We start from the raw sequence: 15,054 nt of genomic DNA on the forward strand, positions 1-15,054 counted from the left end.
CAGTATGATACAAGACTACAGCTCTAAGAAGAAAATAAAGAATAAATGTTAGACATTCAAAATATATGGATATTAAAATAACAATTGATAAAAATTCAACTTACTTATTAAAAAATTCTACAATATCTGGCTTATTACTTGGTTCTCCATTTAGAGGATCACGATACCAATTTTTGAAGCAATAGGGTTAACCACAATAAGCATCCAGTGCCCCCTAATAAGAAATAACAAGTGTTATCAAATAAGTAAATATAAAAAATATTTAGTTGTACTAAAAGTAGTTAGAAAGTGGCTTATCCTTGACAGTAAGGAGCAAAAAATAAAGTATCATTGCTTGCTCCCTTATCCTTAAATTGATTTGAAAGCTTCCTTGCTTATCTTCAAGAGCTTCCTTTGTAATTCTATTATAGGCAGAGACATTATGGGATTAATCAGCTTGAATCTCAACTCAAGGCCACCAGGAACCATAAATGAGGTATAAAGGTGGCTTAGGTAAAAAAAATAACCAAGTTAATACACACGCATGCACACATACATATATATAATTTAAATAATTAACTGAGCATTATCGAAAAATACCTCATGTAGAAGCTCATCAGACTAGTACTGGCCATTTTGTGCTTGAGAATTTCATTTAAAATTTCATCTCGAACAACTTCAAACAAGCTCGGTCTTCCATACAGCCTATCATCAAAACTAATGATATCCCTAATCAAACTTGACGAGCCATCTTCGTAGCCATCGCATATGTCTCAAGAAAGGCACGGTATTTATATTCTACAGCTGGCACCGGTGCTGCTAGATATTGCAAAACTGTGGTTGACTCTTGGTATGGCCTGACTTACCTTTTAGCTTGCTCTTCCCTCTCAGCTGCACAACAAAAAAATTAGATATTTATAATTATATTATAAAATTATAAATAACTATTTAAACCGTACATTTTTCTTTGGAGGCAATGGGTCCTTTACTGGCTTTGGTGTTACCACTATTACAAAGTGGCTAGGCCATGCAATGAAGCTCCCTAAGCTTCCCCCACCGTCTGTGCCTCATCAATAGGAACAAGCAATGGATAGTTGGGGTCAATGGCAACAAGTAGAAAAAACTCTAACACAGTTGGGCGGGAGGGGATGATTATGGATTGTGTCCCCGAGAATGTTGTACACACGCCCTGTTGCAACCACTCTATGTTCATGAGTGTCTGCCAAACAATTGCCATCGTTCTCGCCCTAATTAAACAAACAATGACAATCAATTTCTAAATAAAAATAATTAGATAAATTCATAAGATAAAACATATTACCTTAGGTAGTTTTCTGAGGAGACTATGCAGCTATCTTTCTGACTAGGGCTAATCTCACCCAAAGTCTTCCCAAGGACTTGCCCTTCAACAACAGTCAATTATGCTGCCTGGGCTAGTAGTTGCTGCTTCATAACGGCTTGCTCTTCTCTCAGCTCTTGGACCTTAGACGAAGAAGCTGATGTTTACTTTTTTATCTTGTCAAAATATTACTTCTTTATGACTCCGCAAACCAACACCCCTGACACGAAAAGGGTTGTCAGCAGTTCCCAATGCCTTAACCAGATATCCTCCCTCAGGAAGGTTACCCCTGAGACTTCCTGAGAGATAGAATCCTGTGTAGAGTAAATATGATTAATTTATATATTCATAATTAATTATTAAGTAGTAGATAAATATAATACTTATAATCTTTTCAGTAACCTCCTTCATGTAGGGGTTGTCAATAATTCCTTCTTTATTAGTGCGTGCCAATGCCCAGAGCTTATGGCGGGATATGGTAACCTCTAATCCCTCCTCCTCTAATTGTTTCTGCTCAATGCCTGCATACCCCAACCTCCCTACTCTATAAGGATATTCGTTCTTCGCTACTCTCTCCTTATTCTGTGTACTTAATTCCTTGACGAGTTAATAACAAAAATTTTTGTTAGTACATACACATATAATAATAAATAACACCAAACTTGAAATTTAAGAAACATTAATACCTTGAATTCCTTCTCACGCCGTGAGGCAACAAAAGCATCCCAATCCTCTTGTTTTACCAAAGGCTGTAATAAGGGAGGAACTCGAGCTACAAATTCAGCATCAGGATCTTTCAAATATTTCTATGTGATGAAATATCTGAAAGACCATAGTGCCCTCCCAGCCTTTTGTAAGACAAAAGCTTGCCTACTCTCATCAATGTCAAATCCTGACTGCAAAATAAAATAAACAACATATCAGATGCATTAATTTTAAAAATAGTTTATATGAAAAATATACTTAGTAAAATGTAACTTACTGCTGCAATATCCCAAATAAGAGCCTTTGTGGCCTCATCTACTTTGCGCCATGATTTTACTGTGATAGACACAGTAATCTTTGCCACCACCTCAATATAACTTATGAATTTTGAGGATTTAATTGCACATCAATTTTTTTTCCTGCAGCTCTTGTTTTTGTCACCTCTTCCATTATCGTTAGGCCCCGTTGAATGTTATTGTACTCCTGCTCAAGCTTTTTTCTGTGTAGTCGGAACCTCAATCAAATTTGTAGCTAGAATTGATGGAGGGGTATCAACAGACTTGCTATCAGAAGTCATTTATCTATAAAGGAAGACAATTAAATCAAACATTAAATAACTTAAACAAAATTGACATAATTAATTCAAACATTAATCAACTTAAATAAAAAGAACATAATTAATCAACTTAAACAAAATGCACATAATTAATTCAAACATTAATTAACTTAAATAAAAACAACACAATTAATCAACTTAAACAAAAAGTTTCATCATTCAAGTTCTCATATAACTTAATTATACTCAATCAAGTTACCCAACACAAAATTGATATAAAATTTTATCCCAACAATCTATTTGTCTTATAATTCAATATAACTCAATCACTTCTAATCAAGTTATCTAATAACAAAATTAATCACCATCACCACACAAGGGAAGCAAATTTCAACAAATTCATATAATACCTAACAGTAAATTAATTGTCATATAATCTTAAATTTAATTTTAGAACTAACAAAGAATTGAAAACAAAAGCCTATATACATTTAATCATAAATCGTAGTTCTAATGAATAAAAAATTCATCTTCCAATTACTAATTCCAATCAACTCCTTAATTACAATCAATTGAAAACAATATCACAAGGAAGAAGGATAGGCCAACTTACTTAAGAGAGGCAGAGCACAAGGACGAAGAAGAAGAGCAGGGGAAGGAGGAAAAGAAGACAACTCGCGTTTTACACTGTTGAAAAGCAAGTAGGGGAATTTGAAGTCAGATTTACCCTAAACACTAAATCCAAAAATGAATTAAGCAGATGAAGAAAAAAATTAAACTTACATATGGAAGATGGAGAACAAACCCAAAACGCCCGAATGTAGACTTGGATGAACAAACAACCCATAAACCCCAAAAAATGGAACCCACGAGCAAAACCGAAGAAGAATCGAGTCTAAATCTGTATTTTTGGGCAGTTTTAGTGACAGAAAATGATTTTCGAGCACTCTGGGTGTGTTTCAAAATGTTCAAGTTGCAAAAATGTGAAAATGAAAGGTTCTGGAGCGTAAATTTAAAAGGCAATACTTGACGGTTATTTCATAATAACCGTTAAGTATTCATTACTTGACACTTGTTATTAAATAACCGTCAAATAAAATTCAGACATACTTGATGGTTATTAGTAAACAAGCGTCAAGTAATTAATTTTTTTTATTTTTTCTTTCGAACCATATATTTGATGCTTTTTTTACAAATAACCGTCAAAAAAACAATACTTGACGGTTGTTTCATAATAACGGTCAAGTATTTATTAATTGACACTTGTTATGAAACAATCATCAATAAATGCAGATATACTTGACGGTTATTAGTAAACAAGTGTCAAATATATTTATAAAAAAAAATCAAATCTGGGATGCATATATATTTGACGGTTATTCAATATAACTGTCAAATATATACTAAAACAACCGTCAATTATTTAGCACCTTTTTTTATTTGTCATTTTTCACTTATAACCGTCAAATATAAGCCGTCAATATTTAGCTTATTTTGTTATAGTGCTTGTGGCCATACACAGGGAAAGAAAACCTAGTAGATTGTAAATGGGTTTTCAAAACTAAACTTAATGTGGATGGATCTCTTAAAGCTAGGAAAGCATGATTGGTTGCCAAGGATTTTAACAACATCCTAGCATTGATTTGAAGAAACATTTAGTTCTATTTTGAAGGCTGCTACTATGAGATTTGTTCTAACCATTGCTGTAACATTTGGGTGGCAGATAAGGCAATTAAACATTAATAATGCCTTCTTGAATGGATTTCTACAAGAAAGAGTTTTTAATAAGACAACCTGAAGGTTTTATTAACGGAAAATATCCTAATCATGTCTATCTATTGAGTAAGGCTCTATTTGGACTGAGACAGGCTCCTAGAGTTTGGTTCAAACTATTAAGCTATACTTTAATAGGCTAGGGTTTTCTACACTTAAAGGCTAACATAACTTTATTTTTCTAGAGACAAGGAAAACTGGTAATGTTTGTTCTAGTATATGTAGATGACATATTGTTATTGGAAATTGCAACTTACTTATATATGGAGATGTTTATTAAAGAACTGAACAATCTTTTTGCCTTGAAAGATCTAGGAGTCTTATATCATTTCTTAAGCGTTAAAGCATACAGAGATGAGACTGGATTATATCTAAAGCAAGAAAAAATATCTTTCAAATATATATAATCAAAAGAAGTGGAATGGAAAATTCAGCTCTTGTACCTACTCCTATGGTGGTAACTCACCAATACTCTAAAAAATGAAGGTAAACTACTCAAAAATCCTAAACCACTCAAAAATCCAATAATGTACAAGAAGATAATTGGGGCATTGTAGTATTTAATCAATACATGACCTGATATCATGTTTTCTATAAATAAACTTGGTCAATTTATGAGTTCATCCATAGAAATTCATTGGCAAGCATTGAAATGAGTTCTATGCTATCTGAAAGGAACGATAGATTTGGCTTTGCATGTCAAACCATGTACTCACTTGGCTTTACAAGGTTTCTCTGATGCTAATTAGGCGGTTGTCTAAATGATAGAAGATCTATAGGGTGGATACTGTGTTTTTCTTAGTGAATCACTGATTTTATGGTCAACCAAAAAATAACAAGTTGTTGCTCGCTCCAGTGTTGAGTTTGAGTATCAGGCATTGGCAAACTTGGTGACTAAACTTGCCTGGATTCAAGCTTTTATTCAAGAACTTTGACTTCATTTGAGAACTCCTCCAATGGCGTGGTGTGACAATCTAGTGCAAAAGCATTAGCTTCAAATCCTGTGCTTTATGCCAGATCTAAAAATATTGAGCTAGATGTTCATTATTTTAGACACAAAGTACTTCCATGCTATCTTAGTCAAATGTGTCCTATCATCTGAGCAAGTTGCAAATGTTTTCACCAAAGCTCTATCTCATTTGAAATTCTAGACCTTTCATGAGAAACTTGGGCTTGTAGCTTTGCCCATCACAAGTTTAAAAGGGAGAGTTGAGACAATACAAGGAAGGCCCAAAAATGAGAATAGGCCCAATCATCTATTAGGCTTGTTATAGTTTCAGTAAAAGCTTGTGTCTATTTATAGATTATTCTTTGTATTGTTTCCTTGTGTATACGTCTTTGTATTATGTTCTCTAGGGTTATGAACCCTAACTAGATATAGCAATGAATTTCCTTGAGCCTGGTGCGCCACTATTATATATTGATTTCTTGACTTCGGTTGTTTAAAATCAAAATTTAGAAACTAGATTGATAATGAAAAAAGTTCAAGAATAAAAGTTATACCAGGCTTTATTCATATGATGTCAGTTACATTGCTTTAACAAAAATTTATTTAATAGATTTACCCAAAAAAAGTGTTGGTTAATAGGGTTTGATGAGTTACATAAAATAAAAAAAATGCTATCCTTGGTTAATTAGACATCAATATATTAAATATAGAAGAGCAAGTATAAAATTGTGTTTTTTAATATAAGTTCAGAACATTTCATTATTGATATAACAACAGATTTATTCACAAACCTCATCCTGCTCGGTGATTGTAAGAAAAATTTGAACCTTTAAAAGTATAAAAATAAAAAATACCCAAAAAAGTCATAATTAAATGAGAATACACCGTAAATGCATAATTCAAGTTAATCTTCCTATTTTATATATAGATGATTCTAAATAAAAACATTTTGTTTGGTTATTTAATTACTGGTATTATAAAAATAAATTTACAATTTTTTTTTCTTATTATTAGTTTCATAACTGAAACCGCTGAATTATAAATGAAGTTTTCATTGAAAATGACGCTTCTATAGACCATTTAGTTTAAAAAAAGTTAAATTAATCAATCAGAAATCAAAATTAACTCAAATTCATATTCCCATAAAAAGAGTAAATCTAATTCAATACCTTTAGATAATGTTTGAATAAGTAGATTTAGATTGAAAAATTAAATTTGAACATGTACATGTGAATATGCCAGAGTCTACATTGGAGAGCTTCACAAATGGAATAGAATTTACAAATGTGAACGATTAACAAATGGAATAGAATTACAAATGTGAACGACTCACCCATCTAATACGCTAATCTTTCAATGTGAACTCTCCTTTTAAACTTTTACTCATAACATAAGCGTTTTATTGAAAGGTTGATGCACAGAAAGGACTCTAACTGAAATACCATGCTGTGAGCCATTGGATAGTCTTTTGAGATAGATTTTTTTTTTTTTCTTTTGACTTGTGCTCATGACAGCTTGAAAATATGACTTCAAAGTTTAAACATGGCCGTTACTTTCATCAAACAAAAATATATACTGAGCAACACGACTAATTCAGAACATGCATCAGCTAAAGCTTCAACTTATACGGAACGTCAAAATTTAACTAAGTAGAATGTTTTCAACTCGTGTGCCTTTATGCAAATACTTAACCATACTCAGGTACGCTGTTCACAAGATTGTTGGATTGAATTTCAGAAAGATATGGATAAATAAACAAGAGAAGACATGCCTCAAAAAATAAGGTTCAACCGAGGCTCTCTGTTTTTGGGCAAATGAATCAACCAAGGTGTACGTTTGCATTTATGTAATGACTGTTGGAGCAGATCGACCAGTGAATTCTTGCATCTTTGAAAGTTTCAATGCAACCTCCACCTGCATTAATTGGTAAAATTGAATTCAGTCAAAAAAGGAGTTCTAGGCTGGCAATGATATCATATTTATTTTCATTTAGATAGCAGGGTTTAGAGACATCTTACAAGAGGAGCAAGCGCTTCTTGCGAAAGTCTCCCGGTTTTCGATGGATCCTTCTCGTATTGCTCAATGTACAGACGAATTGTCGCTCCTTCTGAACCAGTTCCAGAGAGACGGAAAATCTGGAAAAGGACATATAGGCGAAGAAAAATTAGAGCCTTGAAAGAAACATGCAGTCTAGTTTTAACTTCAAAGACATCTTGTCCAATTTCAACAAACCATTTGAATCCAAGGAAACAACCACCCTAACCTAAGTTAACTTTCTCCAATTAAGTGCTTGCAACTGGAATGAAGAGTATATGAGATTATAATATAACACATGAAAACATGCATTAACACGGGCTTACTTTTTCATGAATGATTTGATTCAAGTTAATCTAAACAAGCTCCTTCTCTAACTAATAGCAAGAAATATGGGCAGAAGTAGAAGTAGACTAACCAATCGTGATCCGTCCTCAAACAAATAACGGATGCCCTGGTGTGATGAAATGGAACCATCCACAGGATCTTTGTATTCAAATTCATCAGCATGGACGACATTTGACACATCTGATCTTACTCCCTTTATAATCCTAGAAGGACAGCATAAAAATTTAGTTATAGGCATCAGAGCATGACTCTACCCTACAATGATTATGAAATACATCGTCAGGTATATTTAACGATTACATATTCATATTTCCGATTTTATGCATGGAAAAAGAGAGTTACCAACAAACCGCCCCTCTCCTTTACCAAAAAAACAAAACCCGAAAAATCTTTCAGAAAATGCAGAATAAGGATATGGGGAATGAGAGATTGCAAGGGGAATTAGTGAGTCATGTAATACAGGAGGTGAATATATTGAAGAAGCCTCAGACATGGGAGAGAAAACTCAAGTATATATATATATGTGTGTGTGTTAAACTCCCACTCATCCGTCCATTTAACTGCGTCTCACTTAGACATTCCATTTGAATAACACAGCACAAAAAAAAATTGTACCTCTGACAGATCGAAGTTATTTCATATAAGAAACTGCAAGCTCACTGAAAACATATTTTGAACTATGATAAAGATCAGAATTCAGAAGGACAAAGGCAACATAGAAAGTATATATATCATTCAAACAAAGTAGACACAAATTTCAGACACCTATAATTTAGAAATGTCATATCATGTCAAGACAGGGTGGGAAAAGCTTTTAAATAAAAGGGAAAATACAATTAAGAACCTGAACACAATCTCACAAAAATTATATTGAAGTAAAAAAGTTCACTAACTGATTGACTTCAGAAAGTGATGACTGCAGTTTGACTAAATATGCCCATCAGTTCCTTTGCTGCACCTGCATCCACGTTCTTCAACAAACAAAATTTTGATCAGGTTAAGCTATTTTTGAGGTGGATTATACGACGTAAAAAGTGCAATTATAGCATACTTCATAGTCATATCGAGTATAGAAATGACGCCCATAAGTAGCCCAATGCTGAACAACTATGTCTTCAACTGTCACAAGTTTGTCTCCACCAAGCTTATCCCTATTTTTATATGCAAGAATAGATAACCAGGCCAGAACTGCCCATATTCCATCTTTCTCACGAATATGGTCCGAACCTATTCAACAAACACATAGTAGACAATAATCATGAGATATAACTTAACTAGGTTTGAGATTACTAAAAGTATTGATACATTGTCCCTAATGCAACAACAAATGCGCTCACCAGTTCCAAAGCTTTCTTCACCACAAAATTGAACATAATCCAGCATCCATTAAGTTACCAAAAAACTTCCAACCAGTTGGGACCTGGATTTGATGAAAGAATTACAGCCGCCTAAAAGCAACCAGTAAGCATATACTAATTTCCAAACATCAGCAGTATACTTACCTCAAAAAATTTCAGGTTCAGGTTCAAATGTTTGGCTACAACATCCAGGGCAGCAGAGGTTGGCATACTCCTACAAATACATACGAGTTTAAACTTTACATAGGTGATGTTTTCACATATTAGTATAAATGCCCAATTGCTAATATCAAAGGTGAAAATAATATCAAACAAAGGACAGTTTCAAGAGCCTGGTAGACGAGGATTATTTTATCTTCAAAAATTCAAAAATCTCAAATGTAACTAATTAAAGAATTAGACTTGTTTATACACAAAAAACAGAAAGACTTGGGTCTCAATAGTGTTATCAGATATTTCATTAGAATTGTGGCATGTGCAGAAACTTTTTTGAGGGTCTCTAATACAGCGATGGTGTGTACACATGTTATAACTTTCAATGGAGAGGCTGACAGGGAAACCTAATGAACTAACCGAAGTCTTGTCCATTAGATAATTAAGTGCACCTGTGGTTTAATGACTCATTTTGCATAATATTTGGGTAAGCAAGTCCTCAAGTTTGATATCTTTCCCTTAAAATAGATTGACATATCTATCACCACTACACAAAAGATCGTAACATTTGTCCGTCACATTAATTTTACCTCCGCAGCAAAGTTCTCTAATCAGAAAAGATTTACAAATGTACCAAAAGATTAACCAATCAAAGTTATATTGTGCACATTATGCTAACCACAAACACTTCGATGAGCAGTCAAGTGAAAGCATCCCATACCATTCAACATGGGATTGAGAAATCCATACCACCTTAGTATTGTAAATCAATTGCAATAGAGTGATGGACCACAAGGTCCATGAAAATGAACGCAAAACACATAAACAAACAAAAGTTATATTACAACAGGGATCATTGCATGTTTCTATTTGAAGCAATGACTTCCATGCAACCATGCTGAACTACCATCTGCATTAAAAATTGTTTGTACATCAGTCCGCCAAGAAAAACGTCAAATAAAAGTTTAGGCTTGCCACTGGTCACATGACATGAACAAATGTGCATAAGCATGTTTGCTTGCACATGCCACACGTGAACCAACAATATTGGCTTCAAAATATGACAAATACCTGGCAACTCCTCAAGCCACTAGAAAAATAGGTGTATAGCTTCAACAGCATTTGCAGCAATTATGGCTACAGAATCAGATGGAGTGACAAAAAAACCTATAAAAAAGAAGATATGTTTAAATTGAAAGCTTACAGATCGATAAGATTTCAAATTTGTTATTAACCATGCACTTTAATACCTTTTCCCAAGTATCATGTACGATCTGCATCACCATCAGCAGCTGCACCAAAATTTCAGGTGGCTCATCTTGAGGTACTGATTTGCTCAATCCCATGCGAGCAACCAACTCCTTTGCATAGGTCAAATTGGGGTCTGGGTTGCCTCCGCCAAAGTCTTCCTGCACTCAAGGAAGCCATCCACTAATAAAAAGTAAATCATCACCACCATTGCCAGAGTTTACAGGTGATTCTTGGAAAAAGAGCAAGAAGAAAAAAGAACTTTGGTGTACAGTTAAGTAAAGAGCATTCTTGTGCCCCAAGTTCTTCCACAAATATGCGCTTTGCATAAGCTCCAGCAACTCCATGCAGTGCATCATAACTTCACGAAAGTAGGAAAAGGCTCAAGATATTCAGGTGGAGGAATAGAAAACAACATTTGAAATAACAGGTTAAACTAACAAATAGTAAAAAAAAAAAAATACCAGAATGTGAATTTCGGCGAAGACAACAGTTTCCCAATAGACTCAAATCAAAGATTGACCTGGAAATTGAAAGATAAAGATAAAGGATTGAACCACTAAACAAATACCAGACAAGTAAGGTTTAAAGTCTTAGTGTCTCATCAAGATAATAACTTGTAAGAACAACTGACCCATTAATGACTCCAACAATGTGACATTCCATAAACGAAAAGTGCAAGAGACTTATTGAAAGGAAAAAAAAAACTAAGATACTTAGCTTATATATTTAAGATACTATTCACCAATCAATTCAAGGCCATAGATCATTTTTATGCATCACTCACCATGTGATCAGCTCTTGTTATTAACACTTTTTAACTTCTTTTTAAATTAAAAATCCACCTGTTCTAATTTGATTGGAAAAAATGACCTTAAGCCTATAAGCTTAAATGTATAAGTTTTATATCCACATTAAAATCAAACATTAATGTGAAACTAATTCTCCAGAAATTTTATCTTTTAAATTGAACAGTTTTTCCAGTTAGGCCTCATTTTGACATGACATACTGTAGTACATAATAAAACCACGGCCATGAAAGTCTACCTTATTAATGCCAAATGCAGATATTGTTAATCCAGTAAAGAAATCTTACTTCATCAACAACTTACATAATCACTTGCTGAATCAAAAAACTCAACATCAAATGGTCCTTCAGGGCCTGTAAAGTTTGTTACACCTATTGTGGTTATATCCACCTGAACAAACAAAAGGTGAATTAGAAACAAGGTTTTGGGAGAGGAAACACATAACAGTATTGATAAAAAACAGAAAGGGAAATAAAGAGGACAAAAAGGGGAATAATTAAAGCCAGGCCAAACTGGAAAGTATTACATCAGGCAGATCTTCAGCAATGAAGTACTCCTTAATTGTTGTTGTGTTCTCATAGATCTGGTTAGTAATTCCCTCAGGAGCTGGTCCGCCATTTTCCATGTTATATTTAATCCCAAAATCCTGCATTGTGGAAACCAGGCAATTGCAGCAACAATCATTCAGACTTCATGTTTCTTTAACAAGGAAATCTTTCTTGCAACTACAATGTTATGAAGACAAATCATTAAAAGCTAATATGACAAAACAGAGGAGCCTCCACTATAAAAGAAGTTCCATGTCTCACACACACAGCCATTATAGGACTCACACTCCTGCATTGTTTGGTACCTGCAAGCAGTTCTAACTTATAACTATACTTTTTATGTACTCATTGGCTGCCATATAATTGCATACCTAGAAAGACCCAGGCCTAAGTGGCACTGTGGGACATTTCTGGCAGAAAAAGAGGGAGGAGGGAGGGAGCCATAGGAGTTTTGTTGTCAACTTTAAAGTTACAGATTATCTCTTTTCTTCAATGAAAAGAATTCACAAAGAAGAGAGATGCAGACCAGGAGAATTAGGAATAGTCATATAACAATGTTTCTTGTGCATGATCTCAAAACATTATTTTATTTTTACTTAATTTGAAGAACATTATTTTTATTTCCCCTAAGCTTTAAATGGAAAGTGCAGAAAGATAAATAAATACAAACAAAAATTGAAAGCTAAACTATAATATGGATAATAGGTCCTTGAAAGATTTCAATGACATTAATTAATACAAAATTTACTGCCATCAATTTAGCCTTGACCAATAAATTATTGTCATCAATTTAGCCCTACGTCATGCTGAACAAAGGTATTTTTAAAAATTTCCAAGAATTAATCATGGCAACAATATCTGTCAAGGACAAGAATGGCAGTTCATTCAGGAAAAAAAAAACAGAGACAAGCAGAATAAAACATTTAGATGTTCTGAATCAAACTCAATTTGTGAATATGTTCTTCTTCATCAATTTTCAGAGTAGTCCCTTTGTTCTGAATCATCTCAGCAAGTACATCCATTTTCCACTTTGAAAAGTCAAAGTAGAACTTTAACGTGTGAGTAATAGGTGTTAGTTTTATCATTTATCATGTTATGAAACTTTTTACCATGTAATTTCATCAAGTTAATGATTAACTCATCTGAAAAAAACACTATCCAACCAATAGTAACAGGATCTAGTGGACAAAAAATTAAGACAAATATAAATTAGCCCCTGAAGGATCATTTAAAATATCCTATTGTCCTATACATATTCATAGCAACACAAATGATTCCTGAAATCAATAGGTTGCAACCTAAAAAATGAAAATTAAGAGATCGAACAACCACTACACTGATAAGAAAGCTCCCCACACTGGACCACCAAACCAGATATCATCATAATCAGTAATAAAAACTTCACAGCTTCATAATTGACTAAAAGTAAATATGGGAGTACCCACCTCATGAGGTCCACCAGGATTATGACTTGCAGTCAGTATAAATGCACCTGTTGCTCTGGATCCCTGGTGTAAAAATAGAATCAGATCCATCGTTTCCATTGACCCAAAGAAAGATCATTTGTACCGTTGACAATAAAAGCAATGATTTGACAGTTTGAAGGATACACAGCAAATTGCAGAACAATAACTCACATCAACCCCCACTCTTTCACGTATAACAGCAGATACAGCAGGAGTTGAAAGCAATCCGTTTTGACCAATCCAAACACGTCTTTACTCCATTTGCTGCTGCCATTTTGGTAATAATCTGCAAATTAAATAAAACCTTTAAATATGTATTTCATGATATTGACATTCTGAAGATATATTCTATGCATAGGAGAACCATGGCATGTACCGTTTCCCATTAGATTACAATAAGAGTAATGATGCAGAGGCAGAACCATATACTCAGAATAAAATCCAAACAGGACAGAACTACATTCTCCTGAATAGAAAATCCATTTCTGACCTACCATTAAATATCACTGCATAACCTACATGAAGTTCAGACCTGGAAACAACAATCTCCAATCTAGTGGTGCTAGAAAAGCCAAGGTAAGGTATTGCCTTTCACAGGTTGAAATCCTAGAAGTGATATAAAGTATATTAGGCTCTGTATCTCTATCACCCTCATTTTCTTGACCTCATTTCTTCCCCAATATAAATTAAAAGAAACAATAAATTTCAAGACCAAGAACTTAAACTAAGTGCAAAACTGTGATAAGGGGATGGAATAGTGTAATTGACAGCTTAGCCTGCACGTACTATAAAATGCTATCCATATCCAATCCTAAGCCAAAGTCAGCAACAAATTGAGATTTAAAAAACCACCATGCCACTAAGAAAAAACCAACAAAAGAAATTTCCAAGTACCAAGCTATGGCATTGATGTGTTAGGTATTAGCTTCCTTATTGATAAATCAAAATACTGTAGCCACCAAGAAGTTAATCCCACCCAGTTCATGGAGGTTGAGTACATTCAGAAAAAAGTCAGCTGTTGAAACGTACCTGAATTGCTTCCTTTGAAAAATAGCGACCATCCCCTGACACAACAAGTGTAGCACCTGTATACATAATGGTTATAGTTTATTATAGTCCACCACATGCAGCATACTCCATGAAAAGGAGACAAGTGAAAAGAAAAACAGTCTTTAAATGAAATATATGTAATTCCACAAATCTATATCAACAATAAGAAAAAGAAATAAAATTCTCTTCTTTATTTCTTTACAAGGTAGAGCATTAATCCTGATCACAAGCACTGTGCCAATAATGCAGTCCTTTAAAAACAATATCCATTGCCATGTAAAGGAAGCCCAGCTAAACAGAAAAGAGGAAGCACATAAAATCAAAATTTCAAACTATATTTGTTTGCAGTCCTCCAGATGTGACAAGTACGGACAATCACTATTACAGATGTAAGGTCATGATGACATTTTGATTCATACAACATATTAATCTTGGTGAACTGAGCTAAATTTCCTTCTAGATAGACAAACTAATTCTTCAAACCACTTTGGTGCATTAAAAAAAGCAGAGAAAAGAGGGGGGGAAAACTCATTTCTGTAGTGAATTCTGGCACATGGTTCCAATAGCAGGACTATTCAACACAGGCCTAACATAAGATGGGTCAACCAGTCAAGAAGCATTCCCAAGCTTCGAAACATTGTAAAGTTGAAAACCTATTTAGGATACTCACCAAGAAAACCCAAAAGGATAAAATAGATAAAAACGAACCTCTAACTTTTTCTGAGGTCAAAGCATTGAA

At 33.9% G+C, this 15,054-nt stretch overlaps 1 long non-coding RNA gene and 1 pseudogene across 1 annotated transcript; both read right to left on the reverse strand.

Moving 5' to 3' along the window:
- Nucleotides 1-6,923: 6,923 nt before the first annotated feature.
- Nucleotides 6,924-15,054, reverse strand: part of LOC129322677 (phosphoglucomutase, cytoplasmic-like) — a 12,586-nt pseudogene continuing 4,455 nt past the window's right edge.
- On the reverse strand, nt 13,245-15,054 carry LOC129322678 (uncharacterized). Its single transcript, XR_008596279.1, has 4 exons — nt 15,024-15,054; nt 14,295-14,350; nt 13,437-13,551; nt 13,245-13,307 (listed from the first exon to the last, which is right to left on the reverse strand). It is a non-coding gene; the product is annotated as an uncharacterized LOC129322678 (long non-coding RNA).

This window comes from Prosopis cineraria, unplaced genomic scaffold, assembly GCF_029017545.1.
Source record: "Prosopis cineraria cultivar Desert tree isolate PC_DT_omini unplaced genomic scaffold, ASM2901754v1 PC10, whole genome shotgun sequence".
In the NCBI taxonomy this organism is placed as follows: Eukaryota; Viridiplantae; Streptophyta; class Magnoliopsida; order Fabales; family Fabaceae; genus Prosopis; species Prosopis cineraria.